This window comes from Haliotis rubra, unplaced genomic scaffold, assembly GCF_003918875.1.
Source record: "Haliotis rubra isolate DU_JTF1 unplaced genomic scaffold, ASM391887v1 Scf83, whole genome shotgun sequence".
Taxonomy (NCBI): domain Eukaryota; kingdom Metazoa; phylum Mollusca; class Gastropoda; order Lepetellida; family Haliotidae; genus Haliotis; species Haliotis rubra.
The window spans coordinates 2,567,293-2,585,107 of NW_025767557.1; the positions used below are offsets into that span (position 1 = coordinate 2,567,293).

General features: G+C 40.7%; 1 long non-coding RNA gene across 1 annotated transcript; it reads right to left on the minus strand.

The window, feature by feature from the left end:
- Positions 1–1,995: 1,995 nt before the first annotated feature.
- On the minus strand, positions 1,996–11,583 carry LOC124262276. The gene is made up of 4 exons (XR_006894539.1): positions 11,374–11,583; positions 4,761–4,863; positions 4,478–4,620; positions 1,996–3,080 (listed from the first exon to the last, which is right to left on the minus strand). It is a non-coding gene; the product is annotated as an uncharacterized LOC124262276 (long non-coding RNA).
- Between the last annotated feature and the right edge of the window lie 6,232 nt (positions 11,584–17,815).

Consider the following 17,815-nt stretch of genomic DNA (forward strand, 5'->3'; position numbering starts at 1 on the left):
CTGTTTTAGCGATTCCCACTGACAGAAGGATTTCCAAAATCCCAGAATTACAGGCCATGCTTCGCTCATTCCGACTTGAAGACCAGAAGTTGAAGTTTCGTCCGCCGGCATGGAATCTCAACACTGTTTTAGACCATCTCCGTGGTGCACCTTATGAACCTCTTGATAACGCTTCCCTCGCTGATTTATCCAGGTAGACGGCTTTTCTGTTAGCTAGAGTGAGTTAGGTTCACGCCCTTGACGTGACTAGGATCAAGTTTGAACGTCGTCGTCATGGTTCTGTGCACTTAGGTCTGTGTTGGGATTTCATCGCTAAAAACCAACTACCAGGTCAACCTGATCGACAGTTTTCCATCCCGCCATTATCATCTATTGTTGGCTCTGAAGACGATAAGGAATTACTGTTATGTCCGATTCGTGCGCTCAAAACTTACATTGATCGCACCAAAGGCGTCCGTGGTACAAGGAAACGGTTATTTCTTCCCCTGTCCCGGGTGTCACAGTCAGATGTCAGCAAAAACACAATTGCCTTATGGTTAAGAACAACCATTCTTCAGGCATATAAAGCGGCTGGGCTGGACCCTCCTACATCCTCTCATCCCCACGAGATTCGAGCACTTGCTTCGACTATGGCACTTCACAGTAATTGCACTGTGTCATCCATTATGCAAGGTTGTTTTTTTGGCGGTCGGACACAGTGTTTGCCAGTCATTACTTGCGTGACATGGCTGTCAAGGACGTTAATGATGTCCACAGCTTCGGACCATTGGTGGTTGCTCAGCAACTCGCCATTCCCCGAAGAAAGTGACCCTCCTGCCTTGTGTTTTCCTTCCCACGGACCACCATGTGGGGAATGAGTTGTTTTTCTTCAGAAACAACTAGGTATGTCAGTTAAGGAGTTATCCTTGTTTTTTCAAAATTAGTGGTTTCTTTTCATTTAAGACGCAGTCTTATTTGCGAATTACCGCTACCTGATCGTCACTCGCTAATTCGCTCTCTGTTATAGGCGCGTTATCAACGCTTCCCGAGCACGGGATTACGGATTGAGCTGGCTGCTATTACGTAAGCGAGGCAATCCCTCAGATGACACGCACACCTTCCAGCCTGTCGGATAAAGTGCAGGAAGTAAGTAGTGCAGGATTAGTTAAAAATTTAGTAAAATCTAAATATTTTTTTATATTTGTATACTTATCCTGCACTACTTATGATAAGGGCCCACCCTGTGCTATCAGCTACCTCCCCGCTTACTTTTGCCATCTGTGGGATTTCTGGCAATAATCTGAGGTGGCTGACGTCACCTTCCGGTGACGCATGCGCAGACGAGTAAGCAGCCGAGACCAGGAAGTGATTGCAGTTCTACGTCTTTTTGACATCGTCTGGCAAGCCACGCTTTTCGAGCCGTAAGCAATAAGTGCAGGAAGTAAGTAGTGCAGGATAAGTATACAAATATAAAAAATATTTAGATTTTACTAATATTTTCGCAAGAAGCCATCCTTGAATATTGACAAAAACGCTATTTTCTGCGACTGTTTACTCATTGCATGTATCACTCGGAAGCGATCGTGCGGAAAACAGCATTCAGAATCGTACAAGTTTTTTAGGTAAAGGTTCAAATGGTATGTGCGAATGTTAACTTTCGCGATTTGGTAAGCTGTGATCTGATTGGTCAATCCAAAAGGTTAGCTGACGCGACCTTCTACAAGGTTTTGTTAGACTCAGTATAGCAGTGCAACGAATAATACTGAGCCGAAGTTTACTTAGACTGGTTGATCCCAAACACCTGTATTGAATGGTTAATTGTTTAGGGCCTGGTGTAAGTTGATCATGAAATAGACTTGTCTGAACCAATGGGTATGATTGTATTTGAATCTTGTACTGTTTGTCCATCGTAAATTTCAACTTTCATTGTAACTTGTATCAACTTATTTATCTTTACAGGAAACTATTACTGAACAGATCTTTATCAGATGCCCAACCACAAATAGTACTCAATGCTTATCCACAGTCCATGTATTTGTTTACAAGTGATCTCATTTTACAAATTTGCTATAACAATGTACAAATGTTTGGAGAGAAAATCAGTCATTCATTATGTTCAAAAAGTTATTTTCATTAGTATCTGTACAGGACAGATTGTAAAAATAATATACTTTCAACATTTTGACGGAAGAAGTACTTCACTATGAACACTTTCTATCTCTTGCAAATTTAATATATTGTATCTTGAGCTTGTCCACAGTGTTCCTGAAATGAAAATACACTTCTTAGTATGTTACATCTAATTAGAGTATGTAAATATTCAAAATATGTTATTACATATGGAGGGAAGAGATAACACACCATCTACTCCAAGCATTTCATGATGTGTTTCCAGAATTCTCATAAGTATTTTATTTTATATGTAAATTTCTGGAAGTTATAAAAGGGTTATTATGATGATTAGATGTATCCTTAGGTTTTTCATACACATGTAATGGCCTTAAGTTATGGTGTGATTTTAATATATGTACCATATCAATATGTGAAGATTCCTGTAATGAGCACATAGACTCTAATTACATTTAATATTGTTTAGTATGTTACATCTAATTAGAGTATGTAACATCGTGCTTCTCACTCATGAACGACAGAGGCATCCAAGTTGGGGTTAAAAGTTTTAATAAACCTTCTTCGCACATCGGCGGTTACATTTGAACTGAGATGGGAAACACATGTACAGGTACTTCCGGAAGATACAAGGGAGTTAATTGTTTTTGTATTTTACATACCGCTAAAAACAAATGAGTAAAGTGACTGATGCGTATGTACAATATTCACAAAGCAATATAACTACAGTTTACTCCAACACTTAGGACACTTGTTTGCATGATTCATGCCCTTAATATATCATACAAAATGCTTCATTATAATGGATTTTGTGAATTTTTTAAATTAAAATGTCATTCATTTCGAACTTATCTGATAGTTTTAGACAAGTAAGGTACTCAGCTTTAGGGCTAGCAGCAGGGATTCCTAGTCCCATCCCTAGTGGTAAGCAACCAGGCAATGTTACCAGCTGGAGTCCACTTGAAACACCTCAACTATATCAATTGAAAAAGATAGCTGATTTATACTGATTTCAGGAATACATTGATGAAAATACTTGAATATTTGCAGTTGTCAAATATATATTAAAATAAACTTCAGATTGATCTTTTGTGTTCTTGTTCTTTCATTTCTTTTAAAGGTCAGTGATAGTTGTTTTTGTTCACTCTTTATTTCTTTCTTTGAGTAATGGAGCTTGTAATTTATCAATAAACAGCAAACCTGAAAAATCTTACTGGAGATTGGGCGATAAATTGCAGGAATGTGGTTTAGAATATCAATTTTTTTTATGCGCTCATTCGCCCTTTCTACGTGTATCCTGGCTCTTGCAATTTTGTAACACATTTTACCTTCCTCTTTTGTGAAAACACACTTACCTGACGGAAATGGAGGGATATTTAAACTTACACCTGGTGGCAACATTTCATGAATAGTAAAACCCTTGTCAGCTAAAAAAGATCACCTGGTTTGAAAGTAGACAACATATTTGAATGGCTAACAATAGCTACATCTGATGTTGACCCAGGATACAGACTGGTGCAATATGTTAGAGCGCCATTAGGTGCCACAGCTGTCACAGCTTTAACAGTATGGTGGGACTTGTAGTTGCTGTACCCTCTATTTTGACAGTCAAGGTCTTTGGGGATATCCTGAGACATCTCTATAGCATCGATAGATGCCCTAGCACTACCAAAATCTTCAAAAGACTTAGGCATGCTGCCTTTACACTTAGTCTGACTGGGCATGTAGTTATCCATAACACCTGAAAAGAGTTCATGTAAAGCATAGATGAGGGTATTGAAGATATTGGAAACCGTAGCACGGCTGATTTGAAATCTTTGGGCCAAATCGAGATCTTTGCTGTTTATGGTAAGTTTCATGAGAGTTAACAAAAGCTGATTTTCCAAGGATACAATTGATGGTTTCCATCCAGCATAGTAGTTGAGGTCGAAGCGTTCCAGCATGGAGCAGATGATCTTGAAGACATCGTAGGGTATGCTTGTGTAGAGTAGCATCTGTATACACAAATTCAATACCAGTACTTCAACATATTTAGCACCCAGTCCTGCTCTCAACACACACACACCACAACACTCATAAACATGTTTGAGGTTTACTTAGATTGTATACATACCTATTCTTATTAGAGGAGGGTTTTCAGGTGTGCTAATAATATTATGTTGCCACTACAATTAATTTAACAATGTATGTTCAATGCAACCGCAACATTTTAAGTGTTTTTTTTTTATGTGTACAGGTGAATGACAAGTGACTTAAGTTCCCATCATTTTCAATTTTGTCAAGGCCAAGGGGTAGTGATAAATGAGAAAGTAAAACAAAATTATTATATACATTTGTTTATGCTGTTTAAATCTATTATTTGTTAACCAACCATTTCTTCACTGTCACTTATACGTTGATAGAAAAGGTGGAAAAGGATAGAAAAAGTGGATTTCCTGCTCCAGAGACTTGATTGTGGCCTTCAAGTCTTGGACTTCAGCCATTAACGAAGTCAGCTTCCCCATGTTCTATCACCTAGGGTACAAATATTGGTATTGGAAGAATAAATTCAGCACAAAGATCTAGAGAAGTACAAAATTATGAAATTAGTAAGTATAATGTGCTATATGTTTTCTAAACAAACATTGATTTAAACTGACATGAAAAATACTTACTACATCCGTCCTTCCATTGTGTTCAGGTTCAGCTAGGACATCTGGACTCTGAGCCAGTGGGATTGCCGGTACATCACTGCACTCCAAAGGCACACTCCTTTTTCTGTAGGAAAATGTAATTTTTGAGTAAAATTGATATTTTATACTTATCCTGACTCATGCTCTTTTGCTTGTCCCCTTCCTCTTGCGAACATAGTGGAACACTTGTATCTCCTTAATTGAAGCTCCCTTCAATGTAAAATCACTAATTGGTACTCACCCAAGAGTTGCCTCCCCTGCCGTAAGCGCGGGAACAGGTGTCGCCACCCTCTGGCCTCATGCTTCACTCTCTCCTGATTTTGCGAGCCCAACACTTGAATTTACAGGGAAATCCAAAGTGTTATGTGGGGAGGATGGGAGGGCTAACCTCATGAGTCAGGATAAGTATAAAATATCAATTTTACTCAGAAAATTACATATTTTTCCTTATCCTGACTCATGCTCTTTTGCTTGTAGAATCCTCCAGAGTGGAGGTGGGTATAAACAGAATACTTTGGATTTATAATTAGTGATTTAAATAACTTATACTGTAATAACCCCTGCGGGAACTTCATAAAGGCATTGACTTAGGATATTTCCTGTATAATAACCATAGGTTATATATTATCATAACTGGGGTATTACATTATTCATATACTGATATATCAAATTATATATATATAGATATAAAAGCGACTCTGATAGAGAAGCTGTATAACTGAACATAAACTCAGTATGAGCTTAAGGTTAAATAACCTAAGCTAAATATATACATAGCCCTAGAACTCCGTGGAGTTATAAGCTAAACAATGTATGTATAATATACATGATAATCTCGTGGGGGTGAATATTAACGCCTACGAGGGACTGTCAGTTGCTGAGCGAGGACCAAAGGACCGAAATGGTGAATGCCAGAGACGTCCTCGGTGGTGATATCTCTCAGATAGTGATTAGCAAACACCATGTTAGATTTCCAGAAGCATCCTTCCATAATTGTATTCAATGAACAGTTACCGTGAAGGGCGAGGGTGGAAGCCAATGCCCTGATTTCATGGGGATTTGATGCTGTTGGAGGGTCCAGTCCTGCTGCCTTGTAGGCGCGTAGAATGACAGTCCTTATCCATATAGATATGGTGGTACGAGAGACTTCTGTCTGATTAGTAGGCGATAACGGGATGAACAATCTTCTGAGCGATCTTCGCCTTGTTTTGGAACGACGTAAATAGATTTTGAGAGCTCGTACTGGGCATAGCGATAAGTCCAATGTATCTTGAGATCCGAGAATCGAGGATAGTGCAGGGACGTGAAATAACCTGTCTGGTTGGCCTGGTAGTTGATTTTTGGCGATGAAATCCCATCTTAATCCCAGGTGCGCTGTGTTTTGATTGTCATCAAACTGTATCCTCTCATAATCTAGAGCGTGAATTTCAGATATTCTGGCTGCCGTGGCTAGCGATAACAGGAAAATTGTTTTCTGTGAGAGAAATTCAAAGGTTGTCGATTCCAATGGTTCATAATCCTCACTTGTGAGGTGTTGTAGCACTACATTCAGATCCCAAGCTGGGGCGTGGAACTTCCGCTTTTGGTCCTCCAATCGGAAAGCACGTAGTAAGGCCAGTAACTCTGGTGTTTTTGTCAATTTAACACCCGTTCTCATAGAAATCACAGAACTAAGCGCGGCAAGATATGTGGACAATGTCGAGCCTTTTAAATGTTTGTTTTGCCGTAAGTAACACAAATAGTCTGCCACTTGAGGATGCGTAGCATCTCTTGCTGTAAAACCCTTGTTTGCTGCGTAATTTTCGAAACTGTGCCACTTGTCGTCGTACAAGTTACGAGTTGAGTATCGTAAGGCAAGCGTGACCGCTTTTGCCGCCCTGGTAGAATATCCTCTCTTGTTTAAACACATTTTAATACAGTCCATACGTGAAGTTTGAATACTTCTGGGTTTCTGTGCACCTGTTTGGTGTGTGGATGTATTAACAGCTTTGAGCGCTTGGGTAGCTCTAGTGCCGGTTGACCGATTTCTTGTATTAGAGCGGGAAACCACGTTCTGGCCGGCCAGTAGGGCGCGACCAAAATGAGTTGTAGGCTCTGTGTTTGACTGATTTTCTGTAATACTTGAGGTATTATTGCTGGGGGCGGAAACGCGTACGCATTGAGGCCTTCCCATGATATGCTTAGAGCGTCCGTTGCCCATGCTTGTGGGTCTGGAACTGGTGACACGAATGTCGGTAGTTGATTGTTGAATCTTGTGGCGAATAGATCTACTAGCGGCGCTCCTATTTGCTTGATTATCTGTGCAAATATCTCTGTATTGAGCATCCATTCTGTCGGCGACGGTAGATGTGGCCGAGAGAGTGCGTCTGCTAGTATATTCCTGGCTCCGGGAATGTGGCATGCTTTGACATGTAGATTTAGATCTTGGATTAATTCGAACAGTTGAAAGGTTAAAGTCAAAAGGTTCGGCGATCTCGTTGAGCCTTGCCTGTTCACATAGAACGCCACTGTCGAGTTGTCGGTATGTATCATTAGGTGCGCATTCTGTAGGATGTTGCTCCAATGTCTTATGGCGTTGATTACAGCTTTCATCTCTAATGCGTTTATGTGGAGCTTCCTTCTAGCTGATTCCATAACCCTGATGCCGTCCGGTTGGTGAGATGAGCTCCCCAACCTTGGAGCGACGCGTCTACATATAGATGGGTTTTGAATTCCTGCTCTGCTAAACAAATCCCTTCGCAGACATTCGATTCCTTGGTCCACCATAGTAGATGAGGTCTGAGATGTTTCGGTAGACTGAATGGTTGTAGGTCGTCGAGATGTGTGTTGATGAAGACCTGTAAGGGATGTAACTGTAATCTGCCTGTGACTGTCAAGTCTTGGGCTGATGTTAGAAGACCTAGTAAGCTCTGCCATTGTCGAAGTGGTAGCGGAGAGAGTAGGGCTGGAGGAATGGTCTGTTGGATCTTGAGCCAACGGTCTTCTGGTACGACTATACGGTTGAGATTGGTGATAAATCGAATGCCTAGGAACTGCAGATCCTGCGATGGTACTAGGTCCGACTTGTGTAAGTTTACTAACCATCCCAGCTGTGTTAGTAGCTTTATGATGTAGTTTAACTGTAGTTTGAGATGCTGTGGATCTTGATCTACTTGTATCCCGTCGTCGAGGAAGAATGCACTGCGTAGCCCTTGACGATGTAGATAGGTGACAATCGGTTTCGTTATCCTCGTGAATAACCATGGGGCTGATGATATTCCGAATGGGAGTACTTTCCACTGGTAATGTAACCCGTCTAGCGTAAACCGTAGGTATTTCCTGGATTCGGGATGTATAGGGATGTGCAGATAAGCATCTTGTAGATCTATACTGCCCATGTAGTCCATAGGGCGAATCATGTGCCGTAACTGCGGTAGATGTATCATGCGGAACCTCGGTGGTCTGCGTAGATAAGTCTTGTTGAAGAAGCTCATGTTGTAAATGAGTCTGTATTTCTCCTTGGAGTTTTTTTGGGTACTAGGAAAACTGGGGAGTAGAAACCTGGTTCGATGTTTCCTTGATCTATTACTTCTATGGCCTGCTTGGTTAGGAGTAATGTAACAGCCTCTCTTAACTTTGGTAGTTGCTGTGCCTGTATGTCGAACTTGTGAGGGTTGACTGTTAGTGGAGGCTTGGCCTGTAGTGGGATACGAAATCCGCGTTGAAGAATGTTGGAGACATAGGTGTCTTGAAGCATTCCCCAGTTTTCCCAGTGTAGTTGGAGACGTCCACCCACTTGTGACGGTTGTACTGGAACGGCTGGGGGGTGGAAGACTCCAGTCGTTCCGAACCTGTCTTTCAGCGTTTATAGTTGCGGGAACCTCTGGGTGTCCTGCCTCTTCCTGACCCTCCTCTATAGTTGCCATATGGGCGACGAAAAGAATCTCTTCCCCTGGAACTGGCTATCTTCCTGTCTCTTGCTCTTTGTAGGCCCGTGAATTTAGATCTCCCTGAGTATCTTTGTGAAGTCTGTCGAATGACACTGGCTAGCGTGTCCATCGATTTAATCATCAGGACTTCTCTGGAATCCTTGGTGACTTCCTTGGAGACTTTGTCTATTCCTCCATCAAAGATGGATGGGGAAGACCACGGGGCTGTATATAGTGGAGCTGTAAAGTTCTCACCCCAGTTGCAGGAAGCGAGGAGGCCTTGACGACGAGCTAAGGTCAGTGCTGCTGAGACAGACGTGAGATGATCTGTTAAGAACTGCTGGTCCTTCTTTTGCATCAGTAGGGCCGAGTAAATCATTCTATCATCTTCAGAGGTCGTGTTACGAAATCTGGTGATAAGTGTCTCATTTATTGTTCTAGATCTATTTAGACCAAAGAACATACGCCTCGTCATGGTTTCTATCTGAACCAATTTTCGATCATCAATCTTGTAGTACTTGTTCTTGGCATCGGAGATCAGCTTGTAGTTCTCATCGATGTCTTGCGCCTTGAAGAAGGGGTCCATATTGTGCGTGGAGAACTTCTTGGCGTGAAAGTTTGGCAGATGTGGTGTCTGAACCTTCGTGGCTTTGTGAAATGCTGTATCTAGGTTCTGTGGTACCGCCGCAATCGGGTCGATTGGGGGTAGTGTAATAGCATCTGCATCGTCCTCTTTCATCAGGTATGTCTGCGCCGTATTGCCACTCTTGGAAGGTGATGAGAGATCTAGATTATTGACCATCCAATATCTTATCTCTGCATCTGAGAAGATAATTCCTCCATCATCTTCCATTCCATCATCATTAATGAGAGGTTGTTGCTCTTCTGATGTAGGACTGTGTGGCTCTATCTCTATATCGTTTGACGCTTGTGGAGATCTAGTTGTAGGCTTGTGTGCAGACCTGTGAGGTGATCGACGTGGTGATGTACGTGGAGATCGGTGTGGTGATCGGCGAGGCGATCGTCTTGGTGATCTACATCGATAGGTTGATCTTCTTGGAGACCTATGAGGGGACCGTTGGTAGCTTCGCGAAGCTCTTGTGTAGTCCCTCGATGTCCTTTTAGATGATGATGACGATCTGGATTCAGGTGTCCTTCGCGAACGCCTTCGCGAAGCTTCCTCTGCGTCCGGTCCTGGGGAACGGTGATATGACCTTCGCGAAGGCTTCCGTGAGGTCTGATGATCAGATTCCAGTATCTGAGTATGACGCCGAGGAAGGTGATGATCTTTCCCGCCAGCGAAGGCCTTAGCGAAAGGTTGTACATCTGGGTCCTTCGTCGAGGTGGTTTTGCGACTTCCTTCGGCCGCGAAAGCGCATCGTCGTGGCTGCCACGTTGACGGGGTGCCTCTGGGTGCTGTTACGTTGGAGCCTTCGGGGCTCGGACCCTGGGATGGCTGCTTCTCCAGTCTGTAGTGGCCTTCCATCATGATCATGATCTGCTTCATTAGATCGTCTGGGATGATCTGCGACGTAGTAGATGGTGCCCTCTCTGCGCTGATAGCGGTGGGGCCCTCAGCGATCTCGTCTGACATCAGTGTAGAGGCATCAGGCTGCATGGTGATCTCTGCTGAAGTCACTGTCGCTGTTACTGGTCGCTTCTTGTGGCGTATGTCGGGTATGATGATTGGCTGGTCATCGTAGAGGCCCAATTCTGCTGCTGGAACGATCTCGGCTGAGAAAGTTCTCGCCGACTTCGTAGATTTCCCTTTGGAGGATGACGCTGCCCGGGGGGTACGAAGTCTGCGTTGAGAAGACGTTGAGGCCCTCTTGGACTTTATCTGCGATGACGGGATGTCTGGGGAGGCCGGTCGCTTCTTAGAGGTGACGGACTGCATCCCACGTCCCTCTTCCGATGGGGTCTCAAGCAGAACACCAGACGGGAGGGGATCGCTCGACAGCAGCTGACTGGATGGGAAATCCGATGTATCGGCCATGTCTACACCTAGTTTGCGTGACCTATCTGCAACACGTCTCAAGACGCAAAGATGGTATTTATTAAAGGCAGAATTGGTTAAATTAATGCAGTAACTGCAACGTGAATCAAACGCACAAGGCGTAGTACAACTAGGGCATACTACATGCGGATCCGCAGCGGAAAAACGTAATCTACAAATAGTACAGTTTTTCATCAACGTAATACTAGCTGAACAATCACGAACTCACGTGAATAAACAGTAGAAATACGATTAATTATCAATGCAAATTAATGAAGGATACTAGCTATACCTCTATAGTAAACTATAAGAGGTAACTAACTAAGAAAATCAAAGGATATAGTGTGTAAGGAGACACAGGCGCTCTCGCATCCTGCTCACTGGGCGAAGAAGGAGAGAGTGAAGCATGAGGCCAGAGGGTGGCGACACCTGTTCCCGCGCTTACGGCAGGGGAGGCAACTCTTGGGTGAGTACCAATTAGTGATTTTACATTGAAGGGAGCTTCAATTAAGGAGATACAAGTTTTCCACTATGTTCGCAAGAGGAAGGGGACAAGCAAAAGAGCATGAGTCAGGATAAGGAAAAATAATATATAATAATCATAAATATATACGCTAAGTATAAATACATATTTAATTATAGATTACTGATTTAAATTGCAAATGTATGTCTTAATTGCAAAATATTATACCTCTGTGGTTTGGGATCCTTGAACTGAAACAGTTTTCCTTTGTTGTGGGGGGGAAAATATTGGATCACCATCCTTTGAGCCACATTCAAAATGACATGAACAAATCCTGTCATTCTCGAATGTTGGGCATCTGTCGAGCCTTCTGAAATTACAGAATAATTTAAAATAACAATTAGAACCTATTAAGCCTATCCATTATAAAGGTTGAAATACTTCCAATAGCATATGTTGTATGGTATCATTACACGAGATCCATGACAGTGCATTTGTGTGTAAATCAAACGTCTAGAGTCAATTTAGTACAGCCAGTACTGTAGTATTTTACATTTTTATCCCATGGCTATCTGATTCGAATTATTGACAAAGAATTATCCATTAACTGACAAACTACATAGGTGTTAATACATGAAAATTGTACAGCATAGTTTGTGTAGGCGTTCTAGTCAGCATGGTAGTAGGGGTAGGGATCCTAGATTAATGTGTAATGTTGCTTGATGATGAATAATCTGAGAACCTGTAGTAGATCTAACATTATAAAAGTGTTTCATGTAAAAAATGTATCAAAATACACATGCATTGCGTTAAAAATGACTTTGAAAGGTGTTGAGAATTAACTGTTATCTGCGTGAAGGGAGGTAACTCTTGTACCTGCCTGTTATAGTTGGTTTATTCACTCACATAAAAGTAGACAAAACGAGATCTAAGTTCCAAAATAATACAACCTATGTTTTCTTGAAATGTATTGTCACCTCAATACACAATGAGAATGTGTTTGTAGAATGTTAAAGTACTGTTTAAGGGAGAATAAAAACCACCAAACTCAGCCCAAACAAGTCCATGGCCCACCACTGCATGTCGACTGCTTCTGCTGATATTTCTTTACAACTATTAATGAATGACTTGGTCATCATTACCAATGGTTACACAGTGACCTCAGAAGAATAGTATTTAGAGTTACATCCCCTTACTTTCTGGACAACTTATGTTATTGCAATCATTCCTTATCCACCTCAAAAGAATGGAATATCAACTCATTGTTTGCAACCAAAAAAGCAGATAATGTGAGAGTTTAAATCATGCCATCTCAGTATAGTATAAATATGTATTTACCAAACAGATAACATGATGTTACCATGGCCCCACATATTTGTGAATTCCCTATCTAAACCAGTTACCAGTGTGTTTATGTACTAATTTCCTTAATTGTCATAAAATAAAAGTTTTCATTAATTTGTAGTTTTTGAACTTTGGAAAAGTAATAACAGAAAATGCATCTACAATGTTAAGGTTAAATGTTTTCTGTTTAGTTTTATGTTGCTACATACTTAATGGCAGTATACCATACATTTATTGTAAGTAACCTCCTACATAACATTACAACATACTTGATGGCAGTATACCATACATGTATTGTATGTAACCTCCTACATAACATTACAACATACTTTATGGCAGTATACCATACATGTATTGTATGTAACCTCCTACATAACATTACAACATACTTGATGGCAGTATACCATACATGTATTGTATGTAACCTCCTACATAACATTACAACATACTTTATGGCAGTATACCATACATGTATTGTATGTAACCTCCTACATAACATTACAACATACTTGATGGCGGTATACCATACATGTATTGTATGTAACCTCCTACATAACATTACAACATACTTGATGGCAGTATACCATACATGTATTGTATGTAACCTCCCTACATAACATTACAACATACTTTATGGCGGTATACCATACATGTATTGTATGTAACCTCCTACATAACATTACAACATACTTGATGGCAGTATACCATACATGTATTGTATGTAACCTCCTACATAACATTACAACATACTTGATGGCGGTATACCATACATGTATTGTATGTAACCTCCTACATAACATTACAACATGCTTTGATGGCGGTATACCATACATGTATTGTATGTAACCTCCTACATAACATTACAACATACTTGATGGCAGTATACCATACATGTATTGTATGTAACCTCCTACATAACATTACAACATGCTTTGATGGCGGTATACCATACATGTATTGTATGTAACCTCCTACATAACATTACAACATACTTTATGGCGGTATACCATACATGTATTGTATGTAACCTCCTACATAACATTACAACATATGGCTTTATGGCGGTATACCATACATGTATTGTATGTTACCTCCTACATAACATTACAACATGCTTGATGGCGGTATACCATACATGTATTGTATGTAACCTCCTACATAACATTACAACATACTGTATGGCGGTATACCATACATGTATTGTATGTTACCTCCTACATAACATTACAACATACTTGTATGGCGGTATACCATACATGTATTGTATGTTACCTCCTACATAACATTACAACATACTTTATGGCAGTATACCATACATGTATTGTATGTTACCTCCTACATAACATTACAACATGCTTGATGGCAGTATACCATACATGTATTGTATGTAACCTCCTACATAACATTACAACATACTGTATGGCGGTATACCATACATGTATTGTATGTTACCTCCTACTACATAACATTACAACATACTTGATGGCGGTATACCATACATGTATTGTATGTAACCTCCTACATAACATTACAACATACTTGATGGCGGTATACCATACATGTATTGTATGTAACCTCCTACATAACATTACAACATACTGTATGGCGGTATACCATACATGTATTGTATGTTACCTCCTACTACATAACATTACAACATGCTTGATGGCGGTATACCAGCCATACATGTATTGTATGTAACCTCCTACATAACATTTACAACATACTTTATGGCGGTATACCATACATGTATGTATGTATGTAACCTCCTACATAACATTACAACATACTGTATGGCGGTATACCATACATGTGTTGTATGTGACCTCCTACATAACATTACAACATGCTTGATGGCGGTATACCATACATGTATTGTATGTGACCTCCTACATAACATTACAACATGCTTTATGGCGGTATACCATACATGTATAATTGGTATGTAACCTCCTACATAACATTTAACCTCCTACAACATGCTTGATGGCGGTATACCATACATAGCATTGTGTATTGTGATGTAACCTCCTACATAACATTACAGCATACTGTGTGGCGGTATATCCTATAACATTACAACATGCCATGCATGTATTGTATGTGTAACCTCCTACATAACGATACAACATACTTTGTAATTATCCTAGCTCCTACATAACATTACAACATACTTGATGGCATGTGTGTGTACCTCCTACCACAACATAGCATGTATGTTGTATGTTACCTCCTACATAACAGTTACAACATATGTGGCTCCTGCATTGTATGGTATACCATGCATGTGACATGCTGGCGTACCATGCATGGCATGTACTTTGTGTATGTATGTTACCTCCTACATAACATTTACAAACATGCTTTATGGCGGTATACCATACGTGTATTATATGTTTACCTCCTACATAACATTACAACATACTTGATGGCGGTATGCCATACATGTATTGTGTAACCTCCTACATAACATTCATACTTTGTAACGGTATACCATATATGTGTGTAACCTCCTGCACATAACATTACAACTTATGAGCGGTCCACCATACATGTATTGTATGTATACATAACATACAACATACTTGTCTCCCCATTCCTTCCATGTATTGTATGTAACCTCTTTACATCACTACAATATACTTGATGACGGTATTCCATACATATATGTATGTAACCTCCTACATAACATTGCCACTTGGTGGCGGTATACCATACATTATGTAACCTCTACATAACATTACAACCATGGCAATTATACCATGTATTGTATGTAACCTCCTACATAACATTACAACATGCTGATGAGCAGATATACCATACATGTATTGTATGTGGCTTTCCACATAACATTACAACATACTTGTTAACGGTATGCCATACATGTATTGTATGTAACCTCTACATAACGTTACAACTTGTCTGTATGGTGTTATGCCATGCATGTATTGTGTGTAACCTCCTACATAACATTACAACATACTTGATGAAATTATACCATACATGTATTATTATGTGGCATTCCTACCATACAACATGTATTGTGTGTTGTAACCTCACTACATAACATTACAACATGCTTGGTGGCGGTATACCATGCATGTGTGTATGTAACCTCCTACATAACATTACGAGCATGCTTGATGGCGATTATGCACCATACATGTGTGTTGTGTCATGACTATCCTACATAACATTACAACATGCTTGATTGGCGGTATGCCATGCATGTGTTGTGTGTAACCTCCTACATAACATTTACTTCCATATTTCCTTCCATGTATTCCTTGACCTATATTTATTCCATGTGTCCTGTTTCCTCCATATTCTTTATTTGATTATTCCATGTCCTCCCTCTTCCTTCCACCTTCCTTCCATTCCATATTTCATTCCCATTCCATACATGTGTTATGCATATTTATTCTTTATCCTTGATTATTCAAACCTCCATATTTATTCTTTATGCATGTGTGTCCACATGTTAAACCTCCACATATTTCCATTCCATTTATGCCATTCATACATCCATTATTTCTATATTTATTTATCCACTTTTATGGCCGGTTATACCATGTCCATTCCATCCATATTCTTTATTCATACTATTATGTTGGTCTCTTTATTCTTTCTTTATTGTGGTCCATTATTATGTTACCCCTCCATATTCCTTTATGCCATTGTTATACCATGTATTGTATATGGCCTCCATGTTTATTCCACTGTTGTATGTGGTATACCATGCATGTGTTATTATCAATTTTCTTTATTCTTTATGTGTGTGTGTTATGCCATGTCCATGTGTGTATCCACCTCCATTTATTCTTTATACTTTATGGCGTTATACCATACATGTGTTATTTATGTTATCCACATATTTATTCTTTATGCCATTGTGTTATATTACATGTATTCTTGGCCTCCATATTTATTCTTCACTGTGTGTGTCTACCATGCATGTGTTGTGTGTTCCATATTTGTTGGCCATGCATTCATACATGTGTGTGTGTCCACATGTTTATTCTATTTGTGCTGTTGTTGATTATTCATGCATGTGTTGTGTGTCCATATTCTGTGTGTGTGTGTCTCATGTGTGTCATTTACCTCCATATTCTTGGTCCATGCATTGTGTTGTGTGTGTCTACATGTTTGTTCTGTGTGTGTGGTCATGTGATTGTGTCTACATGTTTGTTCTTTATGCTGTGTGTGTGTGTCATGTTTGGTCCTTACATGTGTTGTGTTCCTCCTGTTTATTCTATGCATGTTATACCATACATGTTATGTGTCCATATTTATTCCTTGTTGTGTCCATGTGTTGTGTCTGGCCTCCATGTTTGTTCTGTGTGTGGTCCATGCATGTGTGTGTGTGACCTCCATGTTTGATTCTGTGTTACACCTCCATGTTTGTTATTTGTGTGTGTGGTCATGTGTGTTGTGTGTGGCCTCCATGTTTGATTCTGTGTGGTCATGTGTGTCCTCCATGTTTGTGTGTGTGTTGTGTGTTCCTCCATGTGTGATTGGTCATGTGTGTGTGTCTTGGCCATGTGTGCTTGATTGGTCCATATACATGTGTTGTGTCTCCATGTGTGGTCCATACATGTGTGTGTCTCCATATTCTTCATGTGTGTGTGTGTGTGTGTGTGTGTGGTCATGTGTGTGTGTGTGTGTGTCTCCATGTGTGTTCATATTCCATATTTATTCTTTTTATGTGTGGTCTCTGTGTGTGTCTATCCATATTGATTGTGTGGTCCTCATATGTGTGTCTCCATATTTATTCTTTTCTGTGGTCCATGCATGTGTGTATGTTCCACTCTTTATTTTCTTCTTATGCTGTGTGTGTCCATGTGTGTGTGTAACCTCTATGTTTGGCATGCTTGGCGGTTATACCATGCATGTATTGTGTGTTTTTATCCTGATACAACGTGCTTGGTGGCGATTATACCGTACGTGTGTTGTGCTTGAGCCTCCTGCGTAACGTTGCAGACGTGGCGGTGGTGGTTGTGCCGCCGTACGTTGCCGTTGTGTGTGGCCTCCTGCGTAACGTTACCGGCGTGGCGTGGCGGTTATGCCATTGCACGTGTGATTGGTATTGACCTCCTGCATAACGTTACGACGTGGCGTTTGTTGTGCCGTACGTGTGGTGTGTGTGACGTAAATATGCGTTGCGCTTGCCGCCCATTTTTGCCCTTGCCGCGCGCTGCCCGTTGTTGTTGTTTACCGCGCGCGCCCGTTGCGCGTTACCTTTGATTACGCGATTGCCGCGCCTTGCCATTGCCGACGCGCTTGATGCCGTGACGCGCGCGTGCCGATTGCGCGCGCGCGCACCGCG